Genomic DNA, 10,240 nt, shown 5'->3' on the forward strand with positions numbered 1-10,240 from the left:
AAGCAATTAAAGTAGCGCTCCTGGGTATGCTCGAGAACTATATAGACCAGGAAGAAGTACGTTTGTCATCGGGTGTCGAGTGCATTTCAAAGGGCATCTGTTTTCTTCTCCAGTGCCTCGGCTCTTGTATGTATTAGCGATGAAGCTTTATCATTTTGTTCGTTAGTCGACACATTAGCTGAAAATCTATAGTATAAAATCCTTTCTATCGTCATCGAAGCAGCACAGAAATATCAGTCGAACGGGGTTCGTAAGGAACTTTCGAAGAAATGTAATTTAAATTAGACCACATACCAAACATAGTTTACAATGCAAAAATCACAAATTTATTTTAATTTTCAGCAGTCAAGTATACTACCAGGACAACGAAAAAGCCATATTATGTAAAAGGTAAGGAGGGAGGAGCTAGTTCTAACCTCTACGACTGCAAATTGTTGCAGGTCGGTTCCTACAACCGGTAGATTCTCATTATGTCCCACAAATTATATGTACAGCGAGTTCGTTGGTAAGTATGTTGTCGTACCAACCACACGTTTACTATTCGAGTAAGTAGAAACATGTTCCAGAACATAACATGGTCACTTGATATTTCTTGCCGAAGGCAAATGTTCCTCTGAATTACGAGAATTCGCTACTTTAATAATAGCTTTCATTGTGACATTTTCAAATAGCTCAGTGCTATTAATATCTAGATCTTTATCCTCTGGTACATGATTTTATCTAATTTTTACAATTTTTATTGATAGACGCAAACTGTACAGAATGTCTTTACTTTTGCCTAAGTGACCTGAATCCTTTAAAAGCAAAGCATTTCATAGGCTTTATAAATAGACGCTTTCGCAGGTGATAAGAATGATGCTATTAAGACTTGAATGATGTCACTGTTGGCTTAATTTCTCGTTGGCTGATAGGGTTTGGACGTTTCTAGAAGAATTCTGGAAGTTCCATTGTTCTAGGCAAAATGAATAAGCCAATTTGATGCAAAATGAGTAGTGGATATTCTGTCACATAGGTTTTTTTACGAAATAGTCGCAGTAGAGCATGTATATATAGAGAAATGAGCAATCCGTTTCATTTCGACTTTAGTCATTCACATTTCTTGTCTTCCTGTTGGAGATCTACATACGGGTTGTGTTTTACTTACATATTATTCGAGAGGAAACAGATTTGTTTGAACTGTTCACTGGAAATGGAAAGTGCTCATTATTTGGACCACAGTAATATTCTGGCACTGCTATACACTACTGGATGGGATTCTGGCCAAAGCCATCTTGACAACCTCACGGTTCTTGGAGAACCGGTACATTTCCGGTTTTGAAATTTATAGTGAACTTTTCAATTAAGACTTTCATGTGCCTCTATAAGGATTAGTTTGGATTCACCTTATAATACTGCAAGTTCCTCTCACAATTTGTATGTATAACCTTAATAATTGCTTAGTTTTTATAAACTCGTTGGTGTTGGATTTTCTTCTTTTCCTTGACTCATGACCATTGTCGTATTTTTCAATAACGTTACTAAAATGGGAATATCCGTCCATTCCATAGACGGATTAACACTCTGATACTAGAATGGGAATATCCGTCCGTTCCATAGACGGATTAACGCTCCGATTCCATGTTCTGCCATTGTATTGTGGACACGTTTTATTTTGGGTATATTTAGTAATTTATAGCCCACCGATATATTCTTCGTATTGTAGCTAGGCACACCCGTACTCCCACGGTCTGTAAGGAGAATTAACTGGACTGTATTTATTTATTTTACAGAAATAACTAAGAAGACGACCAAAAGAACACCAGGTAAGTTTTTGGAATAAAAATTCATTGATAAAATAAATGCGAGTTTACTTTCCATTTCGTCAAGTACCTTGTGAGAGACTGTTTAGATTACCTTTTGATGAAGCCAGATTGGCATTATTAATGACGGAACTTGACAAAAGATGGATTAATGTATATAATCCTTTGACAATTGTCCTCCAGCTTCAAATGACTGCCTTCAATGTCGTGTAACCCCGCTCCCCAAATAATTGCTCGAGTGAGCGGGAGACGGGGTCAGAGAGGGCTGAAAAAGTCATATAGACAGACTGAAGAGTGTATGAAACAATGAACGTCTAGTAGAACAAAAGCTGGGCTACCATAAGTAACAGTTAAAGAAAATCGATGGAAAATTTCTGGAATATAATTGGATAATGTAGGGAGATGAGGGTGTACGCTACACTTCCATTTGATTGAACTTCCATAAATAAATAGGTTAATTCCTTGTAAAGAAAAACTTCCGGAAATGATTTTCGTAACCCTTCTATTTTACGGATGTGGTATGTTTAAATTCCTCCTCTGAAAGATTTCCTTATTATTGGTGACTGTATCCCGTGGAGATGTGGTTTTGAAAGCTGGCCTGAAATTCAGAAAACATGGGACTGATAAATTGCTCTAAATTGAGATGCAAATATTCAACGGCCAGAAAAGTGCTTGAAATAGTCAGCTTAGATAATCCTGCAATATTGGCGAACTGGTCTTTGCTGAGAGTTAAATGTATTGGCGATTTGTACTGAACTTCAATTTTGCATCTGGTCTGATTTTACCTTCTCCATCCTGTGTAGCAAATACCTATATGAAGAAAAATACTATACACGATTAGGTAAGGCAGTGGGTAAAATTATTGAATGCTTTGTAAATGGTCTGTGCCAGTACCCCATCTGTCCCTCACATACGTTATTTATTGATCTAAATGTTTAAATAAAATCTATTACCTTTGATGTAATTTAAGATGCACCATGACCAGCAAGCTTTTGTTGGGCAGTGATCGTGTGAAAACACTAATTCACAATTTTTGATTTTTTTTTCTTCCAATTATTTGTTCGGAGAGGAATTGGCTAGATGGGAATCTAACGACTTCTATTGGACTAGTCAAATACCAACGTTCTGCTTATATTACGCAATATCAGGAGGTTGAAATCGAGAAATATTTCAGTTTTCCTTTTGCTGAAAATGTTTTTTTCTGTTAATTAGAAAGCGGCTTTTATCACTAGTTAGCAAATCTCATGGAAAAATATTAACGAGTTTAATTCAGACTACAATATACCGATATAAAATCTTTGCTAACTTGCTTCTACGAACCTTTTCTTAGCATATCGATATTTGGTATCTGTAACAAGTTGTGACTGTGTCCAGGACGGGGGCCATACATCTGATTGGTTGAATGACTCGGGTCGTGTCTTATGCTGTACCAGGTTTGCACTGTCCTACACAGGCTAGATGCAGCATAAGTTTGCAACATGGAATAGGACACATTGGTTAGGAAATTGCGAGTATCATATCAGGAGGCTATGTAATTGTGAAAACTACCCAGAGGACCACAATATGGGGAATCCGAATGAAATTTCTCTTAGTGATGTAAACTGAAACGAGATTTGCAAGGCTAGTGCAAGGAGGTTGCATTCTCAAAACGAAATCTTGCTCGGAATAAATACGATACAAATTTGGCATAAATACCATGTTATTTTCAGATTAGTTTCTGTCACGGAGAGAGGAGCAAGCTCTTCCAGGTTAAAATCCGATTTCCCAGTTTCTTGGTAACTGCGTCGTCCCTGCGAAATCTTTCTGCAAATGTTACCTGACCATTGCTCATTAGTGGATTCGGCTTGCAAACAAAACATAAGCGAAGTCTCGCGCACATGCGAGCAAGCTTCATTACGAATGGTTCTTGCACCCTGTACACGTGGAGCTTTGAACAGACGCTCAGTGAAGCTCCGTCTTACTACACTTGTAGAACTGACAAAACTGTCTCGGTCAGTCCAAGTTTCGTTTCGATACATTCATAAGTGTGCAGACCTCTCATGTTGCATCGTCTATTTAAAAATGTAATTGTCTAACTGATACCCACAAAAGAATTAAAGTATCAAGTTATTAAAACGCGAAAGGATCGGTATTTTTCTCGAATACTTGCCACTGAAGATTTCGAATTGTACAATCAGTAAAAGCAATTAAAGTAGCGCTCCTGGGTATGCTCGAGAACTATATAGACCAGGAGAAGTACGTTTGTCATCGGGTGTCGAGTGCATTTCAAAGGGCATCTGTTTTCTTCTCCAGTGCCTCGGCTCTTGTATGTATTAGCGATGAAGCTTTATCATTTTGTTCGTTAGTCGACACATTAGCTGAAAATCTATAGTATAAAATCCTTTCTATCGTCATCGAAGCAGCACAGAAATATCAGTCGAACGGGGTTCGTAAGGAACTTTCGAAGAAATGTAATTTAAATTAGACCACATACCAAACATAGTTTACAATGCAAAAATCACAAATTTATTTTAATTTTCAGCAGTCAAGTATACTACCAGGACAACGAAAAAGCCATATTATGTAAAAGGTAAGGAGGGAGGAGCTAGTTCTAACCTCTACGACTGCAAATTGTTGCAGGTCGGTTCCTACAACCGGTAGATTCTCATTATGTCCCACAAATTATATGTACAGCGAGTTCGTTGGTAAGTATGTTGTCGTACCAACCACACGTTTACTATTCGAGTAAGTAGAAACATGTTCCAGAACATAACATGGTCACTTGATATTTCTTGCCGAAGGCAAATGTTCCTCTGAATTACGAGAATTCGCTACTTTAATAATAGCTTTCATTGTGACATTTTCAAATAGCTCAGTGCTATTAATATCTAGATCTTTATCCTCTGGTACATGATTTTATCTAATTTTTACAATTTTTATTGATAGACGCAAACTGTACAGAATGTCTTTACTTTTGCCTAAGTGACCTGAATCCTTTAAAAGCAAAGCATTTCATAGGCTTTATAAATAGACGCTTTCGCAGGTGATAAGAATGATGCTATTAAGACTTGAATGATGTCACTGTTGGCTTAATTTCTCGTTGGCTGATAGGGTTTGGACGTTTCTAGAAGAATTCTGGAAGTTCCATTGTTCTAGGCAAAATGAATAAGCCAATTTGATGCAAAATGAGTAGTGGATATTCTGTCACATAGGTTTTTTTACGAAATAGTCGCAGTAGAGCATGTATATATAGAGAAATGAGCAATCCGTTTCATTTCGACTTTAGTCATTCACATTTCTTGTCTTCCTGTTGGAGATCTACATACGGGTTGTGTTTTACTTGCATATTATTCGAGAGGAAACAGATTTGTTTGAACTGTTCACTGGAAATGGAAAGTGCTCATTATTTGGACCACAGTAATATTCTGGCACTGCTATACACTACTGGATGGGATTCTGGCCAAAGCCATCTTGACAACCTCACGGTTCTTGGAGAACCGGTACATTTCCGGTTTTGAAATTTATAGTGAACTTTTCAATTAAGACTTTCATGTGCCTCTATAAGGATTAGTTTGGATTCACCTTATAATACTGCAAGTTCCTCTCACAATTTGTATGTATAACCTTAATAATTGCTTAGTTTTTATAAACTCGTTGGTGTTGGATTTTCTTCTTTTCCTTGACTCATGACCATTGTCGTATTTTTCAATAACGTTACTAAAATGGGAATATCCGTCCATTCCATAGACGGATTAACACTCTGATACTAGAATGGGAATATCCGTCCATTCCACAGACGGATTAACGCTCCGATTCCATGTTCTGCCATTGTATTGTGGACACGTTTTATTTTGGGTATATTTAGTAATTTATAGACTACTGATATATTCTTCGTATTGTAGCTAGGCACACCCGTACTCCAACGGTCTGTAAGGAGAATTAACTGGACTGTATGTATTTATTTTACAGAAATAACTAAGAAGACGACCAAAAGAACACCAGGTAAGTTTTTGGAATAAAAATTCATTGATAAAATAAATGCGAGTTTACTTTCCATTTCGTCAAGTACCTTGTGAGAGACTGTTTAGATTACCTTTTGATGAAGCCAGATTGGCATTATTAATGACGGAACTTGACAAAAGATGGATTAATGTATATAATCCTTTGACAATTGTCCTCCAGCTTCAAATGACTGCCTTCAATGTCGTGTAACCCCGCTCCCCAAATAATTGCTCGAGTGAGCGGGAGACGGGGTCAGAGAGGGCTGAAAAAGTCATATAGACAGACTGAAGAGTGTATGAAACAATGAACGTCTAGTAGAACAAAAGCTGGGCTACCATAAGTAACAGTTAAAGAAAATCGATGGAACATTTCTGGAATATAATTGGATAATGTAGGGAGATGAGGGTGTACGCTACACTTCCATTTGATTGAACTTCCATAAATAAATAGGTTAATTCCTTGTAAAGAAAAACTTCCGGAAATGATTTTCGTGACCCTTCTATTTTACGGATGTGGTATGTTTAAGTTCCTCCTCTGAAAGATTTCCTTATTATTGGTGACTGTATCCCGTGGAGATGTGGTTTTGAAAGCTGGCCTGAAATTCAGAAAACATGGGACTGATAAATTGCTCTAAATTGAGATGCAAATATTCAACGGCCAGAAAAGTGCTTGAAATAGTCAGCTTAGATAATCCTGCAATATTGGCGAACTGGTCTTTGCTGAGAGTTAAATGTATTGGCGATTTGTACTGAACTTCAATTTTGCATCTGGTCTGATTTTACCTTCTCCATCCTGTGTAGCAAATACCTATATGAAGAAAAATACTATACACGATTAGGTAAGGCAGTGGGTAAAATTATTGAATGCTTTGTAAATGGTCTGTGCCAGTACCCCATCTGTCCCTCACATACGTTATTTATTGATCTAAATGTTTAAATAAAATCTATTACCTTTGATGTAATTTAAGATGCACCATGACCAGCAAGCTTTTGTTGGGCAGTGATCGTGTGAAAACACTAATTCACAATTTTTGATTTTTTTTTCTTCCAATTATTTGTTCGGAGAGGAATTGGCTAGATGGGAATCTAACGACTTCTATTGGACTAGTCAAATACCAACGTTCTGCTTATATTACGCAATATCAGGAGGTTGAAATCGAGAAATATTTCAGTTTTCCTTTTGCTGAAAATGTTTTTTTCTGTTAATTAGAAAGCGGCTTTTATCACTAGTTAGCAAATCTCATGGAAAAATATTAACGAGTTTAATTCAGACTACAATATACCGATATAAAATCTTTGCTAACTTGCTTCTACGAACCTTTTCTTAGCATATCGATATTTGGTATCTGTAACAAGTTGTGACTGTGTCCAGGACGGGGGCCATACATCTGATTGGTTGAATGACTCGGGTCGTGTCTTATGCTGTACCAGGTTTGCACTGTCCTACACAGGCTAGATGCAGCATAAGTTTGCAACATGGAATAGGACACATTGGTTAGGAAATTGCGAGTATCATATCAGGAGGCTATGTAATTGTGAAAACTACCCAGAGGACCACAATATGGGGAATCCGAATGAAATTTCTCTTAGTGATGTAAACTGAAACGAGATTTGCAAGGCTAGTGCAAGGAGGTTGCATTCTCAAAACGAAATCTTGCTCGGAATAAATACGATACAAATTTGGCATAAATACCATGTTATTTTCAGATTAGTTTCTGTCACGGAGAGAGGAGCAAGCTCTTCCAGGTTAAAATCCGATTTCCCAGTTTCTTGGTAACTGCGTCGTCCCTGCGAAATCTTTCTGCAAATGTTACCTGACCATTGCTCATTAGTGGATTCGGCTTGCAAACAAAACATAAGCGAAGTCTCGCGCACATGCGAGCAAGCTTCATTACGAATGGTTCTTGCACCCTGTACACGTGGAGCTTTGAACAGACGCTCAGTGAAGCTCCGTCTTACTACACTTGTAGAACTGACAAAACTGTCTCGGTCAGTCCAAGTTTCGTTTCGATACATTCATAAGTGTGCAGACCTCTCATGTTGCATCGTCTATTTAAAAATGTAATTGTCTAACTGATACCCACAAAAGAATTAAAGTATCAAGTTATTAAAACGCGAAAGGATCGGTATTTTTCTCGAATACTTGCCACTGAAGATTTCGAATTGTACAATCAGTAAAAGCAATTAAAGTAGCGCTCCTGGGTATGCTCGAGAACTATATAGACCAGGAAGAAGTACGTTTGTCATCGGGTGTCGAGTGCATTTCAAAGGGCATCTGTTTTCTTCTCCAGTGCCTCGGCTCTTGTATGTATTAGCGATGAAGCTTTATCATTTTGTTCGTTAGTCGACACATTAGCTGAAAATCTATAGTATAAAATCCTTTCTATCGTCATCGAAGCAGCACAGAAATATCAGTCGAACGGGGTTCGTAAGGAACTTTCGAAGAAATGTAATTTAAATTAGACCACATACCAAACATAGTTTACAATGCAAAAATCACAAATTTATTTTAATTTTCAGCAGTCAAGTATACTACCAGGACAACGAAAAAGCCATATTATGTAAAAGGTAAGGAGGGAGGAGCTAGTTCTAACCTCTACGACTGCAAATTGTTGCAGGTCGGTTCCTACAACCGGTAGATTCTCATTATGTCCCACAAATTATATGTACAGCGAGTTCGTTGGTAAGTATGTTGTCGTACCAACCACACGTTTACTATTCGAGTAAGTAGAAACATGTTCCAGAACATAACATGGTCACTTGATATTTCTTGCCGAAGGCAAATGTTCCTCTGAATTACGAGAATTCGCTACTTTAATAATAGCTTTCATTGTGACATTTTCAAATAGCTCAGTGCTATTAATATCTAGATCTTTATCCTCTGGTACATGATTTTATCTAATTTTTACAATTTTTATTGATAGACGCAAACTGTACAGAATGTCTTTACTTTTGCCTAAGTGACCTGAATCCTTTAAAAGCAAAGCATTTCATAGGCTTTATAAATAGACGCTTTCGCAGGTGATAAGAATGATGCTATTAAGACTTGAATGATGTCACTGTTGGCTTAATTTCTCGTTGGCTGATAGGGTTTGGACGTTTCTAGAAGAATTCTGGAAGTTCCATTGTTCTAGGCAAAATGAATAAGCCAATTTGATGCAAAATGAGTAGTGGATATTCTGTCACATAGGTTTTTTTACGAAATAGTCGCAGTAGAGCATGTATATATAGAGAAATGAGCAATCCGTTTCATTTCGACTTTAGTCATTCACATTTCTTGTCTTCCTGTTGGAGATCTACATACGGGTTGTGTTTTACTTACATATTATTCGAGAGGAAACAGATTTGTTTGAACTGTTCACTGGAAATGGAAAGTGCTCATTATTTGGACCACAGTAATATTCTGGCACTGCTATACACTACTGGATGGGATTCTGGCCAAAGCCATCTTGACAACCTCACGGTTCTTGGAGAACCGGTACATTTCCGGTTTTGAAATTTATAGTGAACTTTTCAATTAAGACTTTCATGTGCCTCTATAAGGATTAGTTTGGATTCACCTTATAATACTGCAAGTTCCTCTCACAATTTGTATGTATAACCTTAATAATTGCTTAGTTTTTATAAACTCGTTGGTGTTGGATTTTCTTCTTTTCCTTGACTCATGACCATTGTCGTATTTTTCAATAACGTTACTAAAATGGGAATATCCGTCCATTCCATAGACGGATTAACACTCTGATACTAGAATGGGAATATCCGTCCGTTCCATAGACGGATTAACGCTCCGATTCCATGTTCTGCCATTGTATTGTGGACACGTTTTATTTTGGGTATATTTAGTAATTTATAGCCCACCGATATATTCTTCGTATTGTAGCTAGGCACACCCGTACTCCCACGGTCTGTAAGGAGAATTAACTGGACTGTATTTATTTATTTTACAGAAATAACTAAGAAGACGACCAAAAGAACACCAGGTAAGTTTTTGGAATAAAAATTCATTGATAAAATAAATGCGAGTTTACTTTCCATTTCGTCAAGTACCTTGTGAGAGACTGTTTAGATTACCTTTTGATGAAGCCAGATTGGCATTATTAATGACGGAACTTGACAAAAGATGGATTAATGTATATAATCCTTTGACAATTGTCCTCCAGCTTCAAATGACTGCCTTCAATGTCGTGTAACCCCGCTCCCCAAATAATTGCTCGAGTGAGCGGGAGACGGGGTCAGAGAGGGCTGAAAAAGTCATATAGACAGACTGAAGAGTGTATGAAACAATGAACGTCTAGTAGAACAAAAGCTGGGCTACCATAAGTAACAGTTAAAGAAAATCGATGGAACATTTCTGGAATATAATTGGATAATGTAGGGAGATGAGGGTGTACGCTACACTTCCATTTGATTGAACTTCCATAAATAAATAGGTTAATTCCTTGTAAAGAAAAACTTCCGGAA

The 10,240-nt window shown here is 37.3% G+C and overlaps 1 long non-coding RNA gene across 1 annotated transcript; it reads left to right on the plus strand.

Annotated features, from left to right (window-relative positions):
• The first annotated feature begins 328 nt into the window (after positions 1-328).
• LOC149800556 (uncharacterized) lies at positions 329-5,780 on the plus strand. The gene is made up of 4 exons (XR_016420412.1): positions 329-390; positions 1,770-1,802; positions 4,321-4,368; positions 5,748-5,780. It is a non-coding gene; the product is annotated as an uncharacterized LOC149800556 (long non-coding RNA).
• The last annotated feature ends 4,460 nt before the right edge of the window (positions 5,781-10,240 follow it).

This window comes from Sinohyriopsis cumingii, chromosome 4 (genome assembly GCF_028554795.1).
Source record: "Sinohyriopsis cumingii isolate HCF-2022 chromosome 4, ASM2855479v2, whole genome shotgun sequence".
Lineage (NCBI taxonomy): Eukaryota > Metazoa > Mollusca > Bivalvia > Unionida > Unionidae > Sinohyriopsis > Sinohyriopsis cumingii.